The 16045-nt window shown below is 49.8% G+C and overlaps 2 long non-coding RNA genes across 3 annotated transcripts; both read left to right on the top strand.

Annotated features, from left to right (window-relative positions):
- Positions 1 to 4105, top strand: LOC118930452 (uncharacterized). Of its 2 annotated transcripts, XR_008996102.1 has the most exons (4): positions 1 to 823; positions 971 to 1350; positions 2256 to 2339; positions 3994 to 4105. It is a non-coding gene; the product is annotated as an uncharacterized LOC118930452 (long non-coding RNA). The 2 variants fall into 2 exon arrangements; XR_005032060.2 differs by lacking the exons at positions 2256 to 2339; positions 3994 to 4105 and having other exon boundaries at positions 971 to 1390.
- Positions 4106 to 4430: 325 nt separating this feature from the next.
- LOC130683144 (uncharacterized) lies at positions 4431 to 6227 on the top strand. The gene is made up of 3 exons (XR_008996753.1): positions 4431 to 4736; positions 4840 to 4888; positions 5077 to 6227. It is a non-coding gene; the product is annotated as an uncharacterized LOC130683144 (long non-coding RNA).
- Positions 6228 to 16045: the final 9818 nt, after the last annotated feature.

Genomic DNA, 16045 nt, shown 5'->3' on the forward strand with positions numbered 1-16045 from the left:
TCTTTGTCTGGTGAGGAGCAGGTCTCTGCTTTGTGGGACTGAGTGCGTGCTGTCAAGGGCTGTCTCTACAATCCACTCGTCAGAGCCTCTGCCTAGGAAGGCTTGTAGAGGATGGCCACTGACACAGACTCCCTGCATCTGGAATTTTAGTGGAATAGATTTCCTTATACAAACATCCTCTGGGGCTGAGGGACAGAGACGGGATTTCCTCCCCATCCGCGGCTGGGCACAGCTCCGTTCCCTCTGACACCCAGTGTCCCTCTAGCCCTCGGAGCTCCGTCTTGCAGCAGTTCCCAGATCCTTGTCCTGAATGTTCTGAGCATGCCCACGCCCGGACTGGGCAGCTACAAGGTCGTGGAGCATGCCCAGCCCCTCCTTCTAGGCCCTTCCACGCCTGCGGCCGGCCATCTGGCCTTCCCTGGATGGCATGGCAGGTATTCACAGTCTGGGCTTGCGGCCTTTCTGGCCCCAAGCTCTGAGGACTGCTGCCTTCACAATAGCCACGTGCCCTGCTGTTCCCAGCGAAGGGCACCCCCTCTGCAGGACGCCCTTGCTGCCCCCCACCCCATTCTCTGCCCTACCCTGACAGCTCCCCCAGCCTGTTCTCAGGGTCCACTCGGCTTCATCTTGCCGGGGAGCCTTGGCTGGTGTCAGCGGGGTCGGCACACACTCTGGCTGTACGCACGTCAGCTGCATGGCAGACCCGGCTGCCTGGCTCTTCCTGCCCCTGCCTCTCACCACAGGTGCGTGTCCTCATGCCACGGTGATCTCCTCAGCGTGCTGGCTCCCTGGGAATGAGGAACATTTGGCAAGTGAGATGAAGGTACCTTCTCCTTCCGCAACGCCGCCTCTCTCCTCTGCGCCCTCCTTCCCAAACCACTGCCTTGCACAGTCTGGCTCCTCTCCTGCCTGGTGGGCACCAGCCACCCTCTGCTCTGCCCACCTCAGCCTTCCACCCTACTGCCTCCAGAGCGTCCATCCTGAAGGCTCAAAGCTGAAGAATCCCCTCACAGGCTCAGGACGTCCTGACAAGCCTCCATGCCTGAGAACTCGCCCACCAACCTCCTGGGGACTCCGGCAGCCTGGCACTCTGCCGGCATCTTCCGCTGTCCCTTTAGCCACTCTGTGAGGACTTTTTGACCACCATGGACTTTTCCAGGACGCACACACTGAGGAGGTGAAACAACCTGCCTAGGAGGAGGCAAATGCTAAGGGGAGGGGCGTCGGCCCGAGCTTTCTGTTGTGACCCAGTCAGCAGCGCCGCCCTGACCCCGGCGCGGGAGCTGCCTTCTCGCCAGGCGTATTCCATTACCAGCCTTTCTTTCCAGACTGGGCTGTGTCCCTGCAGTGGTGAGGATTGGTTTTAAGACAGATAAAAATGAGGAGAGAAGCCAGGGAGAAGTCACTTTCCTTTTTTCCCTCTATGGGTCAGTTAGCACTCACCTGGTGACCCCATTCCCCACCAGGCACTGGTGATGCCCAAGAACCTCAAAACCCTGTCCCTGCTGTAACGGACCTACCAGTCCAGATGCAGAGAGGGGGTGAAGGCATCCATTCTGCTTCTCTGGGCTGGACTCCCGTGCAGGGCCAGGCTGCGCGTGCCTCTGCAGTCCACGTGGGTGCTTGCCCACGAGTGGCATGGCCATGTGCTGGAAGGCTGGACCTCCCGTCCCTCCCACGGCACCTAGGGACACTGTCACACCGTCCCCTCCACTAGGGCCACAGGTGCCTTTCCAGAGCAGGAAGCCAGTGCCTGGTGGGACCAGGGTTCAACGTCCATCTTCCCGGCTCCTCCAGATGAGCCACTTTCCTGGCTTGGATATTCCTGCACTTGAAGTCCTCAGGAGCGCTGGGGCATGGTCAGGTGGGGCCCCTTGAGCCTATCTTCTCCGGACCAAACACCCTCCTCCCCAGGTTGCCTGCTAAAGAAGGGTTTCCTTCCTTGGTGGGCTCTGGGGTTTATGAGCAGAGAGGGTGTGGAGCGCACTAATCCTCTTTGAAACTAACTCTGGGCTTAATTCAGTGGCCTGACATTCTCCTGGAAGGTCCATCTGGGGAAACAGGCACAAGATGGTGGTGGCTTCCTTGAGGGTCAGTGTCCTGGGTCCTCCTAGTTCAAGACCAAAGAGAAACCCCAAAATGGTCAGCGGATGAGTAAAGACAGGAGGGGCCATGACAGTGTCTGATCCGCATAGACAAGCATCGTCTCCACAGTCGGGCCCCAGGAGAAGTGACCTTGTTGCCCCATTTTACAGATGGTGATGCTGAGGCTCAGAGATGAGAAATGTTAAAGAAAAAGGACTTTTCCTGTAGCCAGTGAGGAGAGGAGACAAATGGAGGTAAGGGTGGCTGTTCTCCGGAGGCGATGCACTGCCTCGGGACTTACCTCTCCTGCGTCTCCTGGCACCTGGTGGGGACTGCACTGTTCACTCCCTTGTACTGGGTGGTAGCCCATAAAGATGGTGCCCTCTGGGGAAGTGGAGGCCGAGATGTGGGCGGTGGGCTCTTCAGCCGGCGGTTACCTCCAGGCTTGAGGTCCTCGGGCTGCGGCTCCATCTCCATATGGTCTATGATGTACCAGAGAGCAGTTGTGAACTTAACCAGGCACTGTTTTAGACACAAGAGAGTCAATAGTTAGAAGGGAATTACTTCTGCTTTTAAGAAAGTTTTATTTTAGTGGAGACAGAGAGACAATGCAATGCTTAAAGACACACACATGTACCCAATACAAAGACCCTGACAAGGGCTGTAATTAAGATAGACTGGGGTGATACGATAGGGTACCTGTCTCAGGGAGACTGGATGGAAAATCTGAGTAGATTACATTTGAGTTGAAACTTGGATGCTGGGAAGGAGGCGGCCAAGCAATGGTCTGGCAGGGAGGGGAGGGGATTCCAAGTTGAAGGGACAGTATATGCAAATGTCCTGTGGCAGGAAGCAGTTTGTCATGTTTGAGGGATTCTGAATGGAGGCTCTGAGGGAGCATGAGGAGAGCTGAGATCAGGTAGAACATGGTCAGGGAGGTCTCGAGAGCTGGGTAGGGGCCTGGATTTTCTTCTAAGAGTAATGAAGAACTGGCAAAGGTCTTCCGAAATGCCCTCTGGCACATCTGGGAGAGCAAGGTAGGAGGCGAGGGGAATCACATAGGAGGTGTGGCAGTAGTCCAGATGAGGAGGATGGGCTGGGCCCCGGCTGGCGGCTGTGGGGTGGCGAGCAGAGGCCATTTGGGATGTTCTGGAGGTGCTGCCGAGGGACTCACTGCTGCCAGGTGAGGCATGGGAGAGGGGCAGTTATATTTTGAGCTGAGTGTTGGTGGGTGAAGAAGCCATTGGCTGGAACAAATTGTGAGTGTGGGAGAAGCTGGGAGTGGTAGGGCAGGGACCCACAGTTCTGTTTTGGGAAGGTCAGCTTGACGTGCCTAAAGGCCCCCGAGAGGGCCCTCCCCGTGGGGCTGGGCATGTGTGCCTGGAGTTCAGAGAGGAGATCCGGCTGAGGCTGTGACTGTGAGAGCTTTCAGCATGGAGGGGGCACCGACCGCCGTGGCCACGGAGGCGGCCCCTTCCCCATACGCACTCCTGCTGGGGAAAGGGGCTGAGCCCCTGCACATGGCAACTCCTACATTCCCGGAGAAGGAGGCGTCCAGGGAAAGCTGGGGAAGAGGCAGCAAGCAGGCAGCAGCCAGCTTGGTGGGTGTCACGCAATCCCAGAGAACAGAGGTTTTCATACGGAAGTGGGGGTCAGCCATGTCAGCTGCTGTGAAGGGCCAGCAGGGTGAAGACAGAGCACTGGCTGTTGGCTGGGACCGGGTGGACCTGATTCACGAGGTTCTAAGGTCCATCGTGAGGACTTAGAACTGAGTTGGCTGGGGGCACATCAATACACAGGAACTCTCAGGAACTCTGCCGGGAGACAGGGCGGGAGGGATGCGGATGAGTACAGCTATGTCTATATCTATATCTATATAAAGATATCCCAATATTTACTTAAATCCAGGATCGAGGAGCTCGGGTGCACGTCCTTCAATGCTTTCAGCCTTACCTTTGGCCTCTGCCCCACAGTGTGGGGACCGTCCTGCCTACCAAGGATTCCTGCGTCTGCAGCGCCTGTCACCCTCTGTGCCCCAGTCCATGTGCTGTGGCAGAATGGGGGAGGGGTGCATGGGTGGTGCACAGTGGGCATCCCTGGCAAAGTGAGGTGGGAAGGGGCCTTCCAGAGGTACAGGGCCACCAATCATGAGCATCTTGACCCGAGACAGATTTGCGATGTTCATTCCACAGGTAATAAGCCAGTAAAAGAGTTTTATGCAAGTAAGTGATGGGATTTGGCCTGTGTTTCAGAAAAGCAGTCGCTCATTGCGTTAGGGGAGCACCTGCTCAGTGCATGAGAGGGAGAGGGTGAGTGAGGTTTTTTTAAGGAAAATCCAGAGAGATGGGAAAGGAGAACAAGGGTGGGTAAGGAAGCCTTTCATAGGGCAGAGGACCAGAGACCGACCGGGGGCCCCAGGGAGAGGGAAGCAAGCGTGCGATGGGGAAGCTCAGCGACCTGGCCGCTGTGACAACAGACCAGAATGTCTGACTGAGCTGGAGCAGAGCAAGGGCCCGCGGGCGCCTTTCCCACCGAGCGGACCAGCCCGCAGCCAAGGGCCCCTTGCTCTCCTCTCTTGCCAGGGTGCCTTTTGTCCCAGCCTTCTCAAGCACTGAATGATCACAGCTCCCCAGGCGAGAGTTTCTAAGAAGGTAAATAGCATGATTACCTATGTGTCAGTCCACATGACATTATTGCACGGAGCAAACATTAACTTGAGCTGCCGCTGCTAAAACAAGATTTAAATCTAATCAGGATGTTCAAGAACTACTTGTCCTACCTTCAATTTGCGGTATGAATCATGGTGAGTATTTCTTCTCTCCCCCCAAGTGCTCGTTATAATTATGCTGTTCACTTCAGAAATGCAGTCATCCACTGCCCTAGTCCCAGCTTAAGAATTGAGAGATATTTCACATCCATGTGAGTGAAGAGGTGAAGTGTCTTTTTATAGTCCCTGCTGAGAAACTTGACCCAGCATTGTCCCTGGTCCAGTGCAGGGGACGTTCTCTAGAGCAGGGTGAGCACCGAGAGGAAGCCAAGGGGAATTCCCAAGCACCCTATCCTTCCCGAGCTCTCGGTTCAGAAACAATGGCCGGACGTCTGAACCGGGAGCATCGGGTCAGGAACTGAAGAGGAGGCGACAGGACGCCAGAACCATGAGGGCAGCCTCTCCGTGGCATCGGCCCGAGGGCCCAGAGGCGCAGGTCAGCCCGGTGTACAAGCCTTACAGTCCAGACTCAGAAAGAAACCTCAAACCATACAAGAGCCTCTAAAAAATATGTTGGACTCCACTGTAATGTGTAATTGCAAAAAATATGTAATAACTCCATCACAGTCATTCTACTGGCTTCCCATATCATTCAGATTAAAAGCTCGAGTCCTTAGAGTCAGTTCTAGCACGTACATCATCTACACGAGCCCCCCACTCCATCCTCCGTCCCCGGGCCTGCCCACCTCGCTGAAGCATTCGGCTACTTCCCCCAGCCCTGGCTCACTCTGTTTCCACACTAGTTCCCTCACGGGCCTCAATACACAAAGCAGACTCTGCCCCAGGACCTTTGTACAAGCAGCTTCCTTTATAACTAAATGGCTATATCACCTTCTTCAGTCTCTGTGCAAATGCTGACTTGTCTGTGACTTTCCCTGGAAGTCTTATGCAAATCACCCTTTTTCCTGATCTCAGGTTTCCGTTTACCTTGATTTTTTATCTCCATAGCAGTTACCATCTAACATAAGTGTTTACTTTCTGTCTCCCTTCTCTAGAATGACATGATGGCAGAACTGTGTCGATTGAGGTTACTATTTAATCTCCAGTGAGATTAAATACTAAATTAAAAAACTGTAACGTTTTTCTGGAGCATACATGGACTCAACAAATATTTACAGAATGAATATGTAACCTGAGGACTCTCTCTAACAAATTTGCAATGAGTCGGGAAGTATTACAACAGTCGGGAATTCCTTATTATTCAACACAACTAAGGCGTGAAGACAACAGGTCCTGTCCCCAACTTCTAAAACTAGATGTGGGCCCACTGATGGGCCCCTCGCAATAAACCTCGGAGTTAGGTTTTGCTATTAACATGTCTTTTTTTCACTAATGAACTGAAAGAATAAACAAAGACATGTGAAGCAACCCACCCCAAACTCCAGAGGCAGTGAATGGAGGAGTGTGACTCAGGGGCTGACCTCCTAGCCGTGGTGGTGGTCATAACTGAGTCCCTGAGACTGCCAGCTTCTCCTCCTTCTGAACACAGGGTGTAAGTTTTCTTCCCTGAATTCCTCCCGGTTAGCCAAAGCCATCTGATTCTCTTTTGAAAAAGGAATATGAGCAGGATTAACCTGTGTTGTTCCTAGGGTGCCTGACAGCCTGCTGTTCACCCCATTGGTGAGGAGGAGTGCCACCCTAGGGTGATGGGAGGGCTGAACACAGGACATGCAACACCGGGCGGGTGAGATGGGCTGCGGTTTATCAGTCACACATATGCACAGCCCCACGGTGAGGATACTGCGCGCCATGCCTCGCCGGGCATATGGGAGATGCACTCGGGAACAGAGCAAACAGCCAGGGCGGTGGGAGGCAGGCTCTGTAGTGTCAGGGTGGGGGTGCCCTCTGGTTCCTGCAGGAGGATGTGGCTGGCTTGTTTGAACACTTCTGCAGGCTGGCAGGGACCTGAAACCCACCGTGTAGGGATAAACAGAAACTGCACCTGGTCCTCTTGGTAAGAAGGGACCTGATCCAGTGGAGTAGTTTGGGGGTGGGGCCTGAGTTGAGGCCATCCAGGCCCTCCCAGCATTGCCAGATGTCGAGCAGCTCTTAATATTGGGTCTTGATTTTAAGCCTGATACCACACAGGGCCTGTGTGGGGCCAGCCTCGTGTCCTCCCCACTCTCAGAGTGATCCTGGGGGCGTACAAGGACGTGGGGCACCTACAGCCTGGGCCACTGGCTGACTGATGCTCAGCACAGGCTCGCTGTGCTGTCATGTGGGAAAAGCACACTTACATGTTGTGGCAAACTAGCTTCAAAGATGGCCCCAAGAATCCCACTCCCTGTGTCACCACTTCTCCCAGCTATTCAACTAAACCATGGTATCCATGCTGCTGTGAAGGGGCTTTGCGGCTGTGAGGAAGGTCCCTAATCATTTTGAGTTAATAAAGAAGCAGATCATCCCGGGTGGGCCTGACCTAATCTGGGGCACCCTTAAAAGGGCCTGGACCCTCTGAAGAAAAAGATTTGGGCCTGAAGGGTGTGCAGAGGCGCCACACAGCAAGGACCCAAGTGTATTCCCAGCTGACAGCTAGCAAGAAAATGTGGACCTTCGTCCTGCCACTCCAAAGATGCCAGTTCTGCCAATAGCAACCTGAGGGAGCTGCCCTGGCCAGGCCCCCTGGTGAGGACACAGCCCCAGGTGACACCTCAGTCCAGCCTGTGAAGCCCTGAGGAGGGGACCCGGCTAACGTGCTGATCTCCTGGCCCACAGAACCAGTGAGGTGACAGATCTGTGCTGCTCCGAGATGCCAGCCTGTGGCCGTTGTACAGCAGTGTGAAACTAATACAGTTGTGTTAGTCGTGTTAAACTAGGATATAGTCACTGTTATTGGTGCTGTTTTTGCGGCATCCTCTACACATTTTGGTAAGACCACACTACAGACAGCTGCCGCCTTCCTGGCACTTAAAGCACTTGTAATTATCCAATAATCCAATTTTTCATTTATGTGCACCATGACTTGAGGGTGATACCACTCACTCTACTCAGCATTTATCTGTGAAACTGCCGCATGGTGCACATTCAGTGAATGTTTGAAATGAGCACATGAGGGATGAGAGATGAGAAAATCATGTCCAGTGGTGGTGCTTCAGAGGAGAAATCAGCTCAGCGTGGTTGAAGAAAATATTCCGGAGATTACTCATGAAAGGTGGAGCAGACAGAAAAGGTGGCAAGGGATTCTAGGCATAGGTGCAACACACAAAGAGGAGGCTCAAAATCAGGAAAACAATTCCATTCACAATTGCATCAAAAAGAATAAAATACCTAGGAATAAACCCAACCAAGGAAGTGAAAGACCTATACCCTGAAAACTACAAGACACTTTTGAGAGAAATTAAAGAGGACACTAATAAATGGAAATTCATCTCATGCTCTTGGGTAGGAAGAATTAATATTGTCAAAATGGCCATGCTGCCTAAAGCAATCTATAGATTCAATACAATCCCTATCAAAATACCAACAGCATTCTTCAATGAATAGTACTAAATAGTAGCAAATAGTATGAAAATTCACATGGAACCACAAAAGACCCCGAATAGCCAAAGCAATCCTGAGAAGGAAGAATAAAGTTGGGGAATTACGCTCCCTGACTTCAAGCTCTACTACAAAGCCACAGTAATCAAGACAATCTGGCACTGGCACTAGAACAGACCCACAGACCAAATGGAATAGACAAGAGAGCCAAGATATAAACCCAACCATGTATGGTCAATTAATATACAATAAAGGAGCCATGGACATACAATGGGGAAATGACATCCTCTTCAACAACTGGTGTTGGCAAAACTGGACAGCTACATGCAAGAGAATGAAACTGGATTATTGTCTGACCCCATACAGAAAAATAAACTCAAAATGGATCAGAGACCTGAATGTAAGTCATGAAACCATAAAACTCTTAGAAGACAACATAGGCAAAAATCTCATGAATATAAACATGAGCAACTTTTCCCTGAACGCATCTCCTTGGGCAAGGGAAACAAAAGCGAAAATGAACACATGGGACTACATCAAGCTAAAAAGCTTCTGTACAGCAAAGGATACCATCAGCAGAACAAAAAGGCATCCTACAGTATGGGAGAATATATTTGTAAATGACATATCAGACAAGGGGTTAACATCCAAAATATATAAAGAACTCACACGCCTCAACATCCAAAAAGCACATAACCCAATTAAAAAATGGGCAGAGTATCTGAACAGCGACTTCTCTAAATAAATTCAGATGTCCAATATGCACATGAAAAGATGCTCCGCATTGCTAATCATCAGGGAAATGCAAATTAAAACCACAATGAGATATCACCTCACACCAGTAAGGATGGCCAACATCCAAAAGACAAGCAACAACAAATGCTGGTGAGGATGTGGAGAAAGGGGAACCCTCCTACACTGCTAGTGGGAATGTAAATTAGTTCAACCATTGTGGAAAGCAGTATGGAGGTTCCTCAAAAAACTAAAAATAGAAATACCATTTGACCCAGGAATTCCACTCCTAGGAATTTACTCAAAGAATACAAGTTCTCAGATTCAAAATGACATATGCACCTTTATGTTTATTGAGGCGCTACTTACAATAGCCAAGACATGGAGGCAACCTAAGTGTCCATCAGTAGATGAATGTATAAAGAAGATGTGGTACATATACACAATGGAATATTATTCAGCCATAAGAAAGAAACAAATTCTACCATTTGCAACAACATGGATGGAGCTACAGGATATTATGCTTAGTGAAATAAGTCAGGCAAAGACAGACACGTGCCAAATGATTTCCCTCATCTGTGGAGTATAACAACGAAGTAAAACTGAAGGAACAGAATAGTAGCAGACACACAGACTCCAAGAAGGGACTAGTGGTTACCAAAGGGTAGGGATGGGGGAGCGCGGGTGGGGAGGGAGGGAGAAGGGGATTGGGAAGTATTATGATTAGTACACATGGTGTGTTGGGGGTTACGGGGAAGACAGTGTAGCACAGAGAAGACAAGTAGTGACTCTGTGGCATCTCACTACACTGATGGACAGTGACTGCAATGGGGTTTGGGGTGGGGACTGGATAATATGGGTGAATGTAGTAACCACATTGTTTTTCATGTGAGTTTATACCAAGGATACCTTAATAAAAATAAATAAATAAAAGCCTGTGGGCTTATGATGGGGATTATGTTGAATCTATAGCTGATCTAGGGAGAACCGTCATCCAACTGAATCTCCGAATCCGTGAACACTCCACCCCTCTTCATTTATTCATGTCTTCTTTAATTTTTCTCAGAAATGTTTTTAATTTTTATTATTGTATCATTGGTATACAATATTATGAAGGATTCACATGAGCAAACACTGTGGTTACTACACTCACCCATATTACCAAGTCTCCTGCACGCACCACCCCCCCCTTGCAGCACTGTCTATCAGAGCAGTAAAATGTTACAGTCACTGCTCTTCTCTGCGCTGCACTGCCTTCCCCGGGACCGCCCCACGTCCTGTGCGCTAATCGCAGTGCTCTTCAATTCCCTTCTCCCACCCTCCCCACCCGCCCTTCCTCAGCAATGTTTTACTGTTTTCAATGACGCTTCCCAGCGGTCCCTTCCCCGTCCTACGACACCACGACACCCGAGGGAAACTTCTCCCTCGGCTCTCCATTCAAACTCGGCGGCGTTTATGGTTGGTTCACACCATCCTCTCCCTGGCAACAAGGTTCCCGCCGTAGAGTGAGCAGCTCCGGGTGTCGGGAACGGGAGGCCGTAAAGCCGCGAGTGTCGTGGGCCAGGGGCGGGGCGGGGGGCCGCGGAGGACGCAGCTCGAGCCTCCCGGCGGCCGCGAGAGGAGCAGGCCGACGGCTCCGGGTGTCCGCGGAGAGAGCAGGCAAGCCCGCGGCGCAGTGACGGGGAGCGCGGGGGGACCGGGGAGCGGCGGAGTCACGGGGAGTCGGGCAGCCGGGGCGTGAGGGGGCGAGCCGGGCCGGGGGCGGCCGGAGCGGGGCCGGCCGAGTGGGGTGCGTGAGCGGAACATGGCGCTCCCCGCCGCCGCGGCCGCTCCGCGCTCCCGGACCCCTCCAGTCTCTGCCCCGGCCTCTCTCCGGCCGGCCGCTCCGCCGCTGCATCCCCGGCGCTGGGCGGGCGGCCCGGACGCGGCGGCCACCCCTCTGGCCCGGGGGCGGCTACTGCTGCCCCTTCCGCGCGTCCCCCGCTCCTCAGCCGCCCGGCGCCCCCGCCTCTCCCCCCTCCGTGGGGCCGTCCCTCGGCGCGGAGGCCCCCGGGACCGAAGCGCTGTCGCTGTCGGTCGGGCCCGCGGCTTGGGCCGGGCCGCGGGCTCCGTGTCGTCCGTGCGCGCGTGGGCGCGGGTCCCGGCGGAGCGCGCCGCGGGCGGACCGGGCTCGGCCGGCGGCGGGAAGGGGTGGCCACCCGGCGGGGTGCGCCCGCGGACCGGGGGCGGAGGGACGGCGGCGCGGGGCCGTCGGCGGCCCCCTCCCTGACCCGGGCCCCGGCTGGGGGCGGCACGGCGACCCGGGAGGGCGGCCCGCGGCCCGTGGGGAGCGGCGGGGCGGCCGGGGACTCCGGGCGCGAGCGAGCACCCCCGTGCCGCCGCGGGGGTCCTGGGGCTGGCGGCGAGCTGGGCGGCGGCGGCGTGTGCGGGGCTGTCCGCTGGTCTCGGAGGCGCGGGAGCCCCGCAGGGCAAGTCCCTTCCGCGGGGAGCGCTGCTTTCCCGCGCCGGCGGGGCGCTCTGTGCGGACGCCTTCTTTCCTCCTGGGGCTTTCGGGGAAGCCGTCGCCTGGCCCGGACGCTCGCAGCGCTGCACCGGGTAATGGAGCTGGGCTGGCGCACCCGGTCTCGGGGGACGGCGGTGGGGCAGGGGCGGACGGACCCACGGTCGCGCCGGCCCGCCGCTCGCGCTGCAGCTGCAGCGTTCATTGCTTTGTGGAAGGTGGTGTTGTGCTTCTCTCGGGGCGTTTCTGTGCCGTCTCTACCTGTTGTTCAGCAGCGAAATGTCTGCTGATTTGCTGTTGCCTGGACAGTTCCTGTGGCGAGAGGAGCGAGACTTGCCCGCCCGGCGCCCCGATACCTGTGTGTATAGTAATGGGCGGCAGAGACCCTGCCGCCGGCTGCAGCCCAGGCCGTGGAAGACGTTTCGCGTAGGTTTCGGACGGAGGGGCCCCTTTCGGCTCCTGCGTTATTTTTTAAACGAGTTTTTAGGAGAAGAGCAATAAATGGGCCTGTAATGGGATCGCTGTACCTTCCAGAAAAATGAGGACGTGTGTGTGTGAGTGCAGACTCCGAGGCGCTCCCGGCCCCCTCTGCCCCGCCACCAGCTCCGTGGCTCCCTGGCTCTCTCCCCTCTGGGATGCGAAACGCGAGGTTTTGTAACCTTTCCTGGCAGTTTTAGATTTTGTGGGGATTTCCCACCTAGAAGCAGATACCAAGAGTGATTGATCGGTTGATTTAATTAAGGTATCGTTGATATATCTTATGAAGGTTTCACAAGAAAAACAATGTGGTTTCTACATTCGCCCTTACTGTTAAGTGCCCCCCACACCCCATTGCAGTCACTGTCCATCAGTGTAGTGAGATGCTACAGTCACTACTTGTCTTCTCTGTGCTACACTGTCTTCCCCATGATCTCCCCCCCACACCTTGTGTACTAAACATCATACCCCTCAATCCCCTTCTTCCTCCCTGGCCACACGCCCTCCCTCACCCCTCCCCTTTGATAACCTCTAGTTCCTTGAAGTTTGTGAGTCTGCTGCTGTTTTGTTCCTTCAGTTCTGCTTCGTTGTTATATTCCACAAATGAGGGAAGTCATTTGGCATTTGTCTTTGCCTGACTTATTCCACTGAGCATAATACCCTCCAGCTCCATTCATGTTGTTGCAAATGGTAAGATTTGTTTCTTATGCTGAATAGTATTCCATTGTGTATATGTACCACATCTCCTTTATCCATTCTTCTACTGATGGACACTGAGGTTGCTTCCATATCTCGGCTATTGTAAATAGTGCTGCAGTAAACATAGGGGTGCATATGTTTTTTTGAATCTGAGAAGTTATATTCTTTGAGTAAATTCCTAGGAGTGAAATTCTGGGGTCAAATGGTATTTCTATTTTTAGTTTTTTGAGGAACCTCCATATTGCTTTCCACAATGGTTAAACTAGCTTACATTCCCACCAGCAGTGTTAGGAGGGTTCCTTTCCCCTTTCTCCACATCCTTGCCAGCATTTGTTGTTCTTAGTCTTTTCGATATTGGCCATCCTTACTGGTGTGAGGTGTTATCTCACTGTGGTTTTTATTTGCATTTCCCTGATAATTAGTGATGTGGAGCATCTTTTCATGTGCCTGTTGGCCATCTGAATTTCTTCTTTGGAGATTGTCTCTTCATATCCTCTGCCCATTTTTTAATCAGGTTAAATGCTTTTTGGGTATTGAGGCATATGAGTTCTTTATATATTTTGGATGTCAACCCCTTATTGGTCATTTATGAATATATTGTCCCATACTGTAGGGTGCCTTTTTGTTCTCTTGATGCTGTCCTTTGCTGTACAGAAGCTTTTTAGTTTGATGTAATCCCATGAGTTCATTTCTGCTTTTATTTCCCTTGCTCGAGTAGATGCATTCAGAAAAAAGCTGCTCATGTTTATATTCAAGAGATTTTTGTTGTCTTCTGAGAGTTTTATGGTTTCATGACTTACATTCAGGTCTTTGATCCATTTTGAGTTTGCTTTTGTATATGCGGATAGACAGTTAATCCAGTTTCATTCTCTTGCATATAGCTGTCTGGTTTTGCCAGCACCAGTTGTGGAAGAGGCTGTCATTTCTGCATTGTATGTCCATGGCTCCTTTATCATATGTTAATTGATGATATATGCTTGGGTTTATATCTGGGCTCTCTATTCTGTTCCAGTGGTCTATGGGTCTGTTCTTGTGCCAGTACCAAATTGTCTTGATTACTGTGGCTTTGTAGTAGAGCTTGAAGTCGGGGAGCGTAATCCCCCAGCTTTATTCTTCCTTCTCAGGATTGCTTTGGCTATTCGGGGTCTTTTGTGTTTCCATATGAATTGTAGAACTATTGTCTCTAGTTCGCAGAAACCCTTAGATTTTCAAGTATTGAAATATAATATTGTTAAGATTACCAGAAATAGAGTAGAGAAGGGAACAGTTAAAGATGATGATAATCAGTACAAGTTAGAATTTATTCTTTGTAAGCTAGCCTGGACAGTAAGAGCAAAATTTGGAAGCCATGAGTGTAGTTTTCAAGCAGCAGATTTGAAGGGAAAAGAGAAGGAAATTTGGAAAGTTGTCCATCAAAACAAAGCAACAAAGATAAGTGTATTTTGGCAATGAAAATTAGAGAGAGTAATAAAGAGAAAGGTAAGTTGGGTTAGCTTCAGAGAAAGAAAGAGGTGTGGGGCAAAGATGAAACCTCATGAATGCAGTCCTGTTGTTGGATGTTTCATGATTACTTTCTGCAATGTGGTGGAAGTGTGGTTTCATGTTTAAAAAGGTAAGGTTTAGTATTTATGATGGAATTAAAGTAATACTTGGTCAGAGGGAGAAAAACCAAAGTCCATTGTCACTAATATATTAGTATAGAGTGAAATCAAGGAAAAGAATCCAAATATTTGCCATAATTCACCACATGTATATTTAAATTATCTTTGCTACTTAAGCATTTATTTGTATTTTTAATTATATCAGCAGTTTTTTACACGATGAAAAGCAAGAAATTAAATACTTAAAGTATATCATGATAACTCAGTGTTTGATTTTTCTTTGGTGATATTTTATCTTTTAACATTACAGCAGTCTTAGGTCCTGATTTGTGGTGTGCACTAAATTAATATAATTGCCAGGAAAAAAATTTGTTAAGAATTAGTTACTTAGCTATGTATTCACAAACATATTCTTTATGTACATATTCTTTATATAAAAATGCAACCATTGATGGATGGATTTTTGATAAAGCAAATAAAGCAAAATGTCAGTTGTAGAATCTGGATGGTGAATAGAACCTATATGTTGAACATTTTCATAATGAATGTTGGAAAAACAAACTACAATGGAAAACCTAATGTGCAATAAAGAGACTGTGTGAATAGCAAAATAATAATAATAATATGCTTTGACTTACTTTTGTTCTCCACTGACTGTAAAATTTGAAACATTCTTTCTGTTGGTTCAATACCAATTTTAGTGGAAATACTATTGATCTAAATAAATTGTCTATTCATTTTTGATGGAAATTGTTTTGTCCTTAAAAACAGTGTTATTGTGAACACTACTAAAGATATATGAAAAACCTACAAGGGTTTATAAAACTTTTTATTTAATTTATTTTTTATTAAGGTATCATTGATACGCACTCCTGTTTCCTGAGGTCTGCTCTTTTCCCCAGGTGTGTGCAGCCTGGCGCAGCCTTCTTTCCTGTTGCTCTTTTAGGGTTAGTTGTATTAACTATATTTTCATATTATATGTGGTTTTGGGATGAGTTCTCTGTCTCACCTCTTACGCGCTGCCATATTTAATCTCCCCCCTCTATAAAACATTTTTGAGGTAAATGTAAATTATAGCAGACAAGAGTTTAGCAAGTATTTAAAACTTTCATTCTTCTACTTTAGGGAATCTGGAAACGTCAAAGCTGGATTAGAACATCTGGTAAATTCTAATTTTCTGAACATTTGCATCATCTTTGATATCTGCATTTTAAATGAACACTTTTGAATGAGCTTTGAATACCGTGCATTGAGAAAGTCAACAATATTTCCCAAAGGGTCAGATTACTGTTATTATGTGAAGGCACTTACATTTTCATTTATCTTATCATTTCAAGGGAATTAAAACAATTTTTTAAATTACTTTTTTCTTGATGTTGAGATGAAATAAAATGGATGACAGTCCTTGGATTGATGATTGCTTTGATTAGAAGCAAAGATGTTTAGTGTAGAGTTTTTGGCATATCTTCATCTGATTGTGTGTCAAGGAAAACACAATCAAATATTGCTTGCATAAGTATGGTATGTTTTAGCAATTTAACAGCTTTGAGAGAAGGGCACAGCTTTGTTTTTCCTGATGACTTTGCTTTATGAATAATGCATTGGTTTAAACTACCTTCAGTTTTAGAATATAAAATAATTGAGATGTAAAATTTTTGGCTTAAGTAAACATTCTTAAAGCACAAATGAAATTCTTACTGACTCAGC

The sequence above is a fragment of the Manis pentadactyla genome, chromosome 3, assembly GCF_030020395.1.
Source record: "Manis pentadactyla isolate mManPen7 chromosome 3, mManPen7.hap1, whole genome shotgun sequence".
Lineage (NCBI taxonomy): Eukaryota > Metazoa > Chordata > Mammalia > Pholidota > Manidae > Manis > Manis pentadactyla.